This window comes from Paraphaeosphaeria sporulosa (genome assembly GCF_001642045.1).
Source record: "Paraphaeosphaeria sporulosa strain AP3s5-JAC2a unplaced genomic scaffold CC84scaffold_2, whole genome shotgun sequence".
NCBI lineage: Eukaryota > Fungi > Ascomycota > Dothideomycetes > Pleosporales > Didymosphaeriaceae > Paraphaeosphaeria > Paraphaeosphaeria sporulosa.
The window spans coordinates 435,824-437,327 of NW_017253361.1; positions in this window are offsets into that span (position 1 = coordinate 435,824).

Consider the following 1,504-nt stretch of genomic DNA (forward strand, 5'->3'; position numbering starts at 1 on the left):
GCCTAATTACTTATACCATGTCTCTATACTAGTAATAGCTACCCTACGCTTTATGCATAAATTAATCTTATATATAATAAAGTTGTACTACTACTTATAGTATATAATTACCCTTAGTCCATAGGTCTATTTTTAAGTACCTATTAACCGTATAGTTTTTAAAGCTCTATAATTACTATATTGTCTATGTAATGGGGGTCGCTTAGCTTTAGGCTTAGCTAACCTTAAATGGGGTTCTGGTGGGAAATGAGGGCTTTAGGAAGTGGTATGGTCGCGTTAGGTTAATACGTTAATTAACTATAGTAAGGTTGTATTGCCAAAACGTTATAAGTAATCTTTCCTATAAGGAAACTAGATGTAGTAACTATATTATGGATTAATAATAATGGATTACTATAGGAATCCGTCATCTCTATATACTACTATTAGACCTAGCTCTATAGGCTCTATACTATAGAGCCTATAGAGCCGTTACGTGACCTTATTACGTGCCTGGATGCTTATGTGTCTATGTTATAGTAAGCATCATTGCTATAAGCGACGTTGCCCTAGTCAAAACCCTAGTTATCGTTATTACTATTATTGTAATTATCCTATAGGTTATTCTATTGTGGCGTAGCCATAACACCATCCCCCCCTTCTAAGGTTTTGGTCTAGGGGTTAATCCGTAATAGGGGTCCGGCTATATTAGTGGGGCTGGCCCTATTATAAGTTTAGTATTTATGGCCCTCCATGTCTTCCTGTAAGACACTTAAACGACTAGGGCTTACCAACTAGATTAGCCTATATGGATTCCTTACCATGCCCTATTCTCGCTATACTAAAAATAACCTTCCTTATATTATTTCTCTAGAAGATACTCTAAGATAATTAGCTTATAAAGCCTATATTTATGCGAGTATTCAGCATCGCTGTAATATTAAGGGAGTAATGGCCTTATCTAGTTAGTTTTCTATCCTATCTCTTATTTTAAGGCTTATAATTTCTAGTGTAATCGCTTAATCATTCCTAAGCTAAAATTATAGCTAAACTTACCGCGGCTAAGAAGGCACAGGAATGGCTTCTAGATAACCTAGCCATAGCTTATGCCTATATATCCCAACTTTGGAAATAGAAGGCTCTTCTTAATAGGTGGGTGGGAGATTAATCTACCTAACTAGAACTAGAGTTAGATTAAGAAGAGGCGGATTTATAGGCTATAGGTCTATAGGATGAGGTGGAGTCTTTTAAAGTAACTACCCTAGACATTATTTGTACCTTTGCTAATAATGGTAATCCTTAAAATTTGCTATAAGGTGGTCTAAATAGTTAGAATTCTAGTCTAATGTCCCCTAGCTTTCTTTAAGAGATTGGTTTAGCCGGAACTCCTCTAACTTCTTAGGGTAGTTAAGGTTTCCCTTAGGTTCCTAGGTCTTATCCTATAGGTTTCCCTTTCTATCTTCCCCTAGCCACTTAACTTTATAGTAGTTCTGGCCATTTATAATCCTATGGCCTATAATACTAG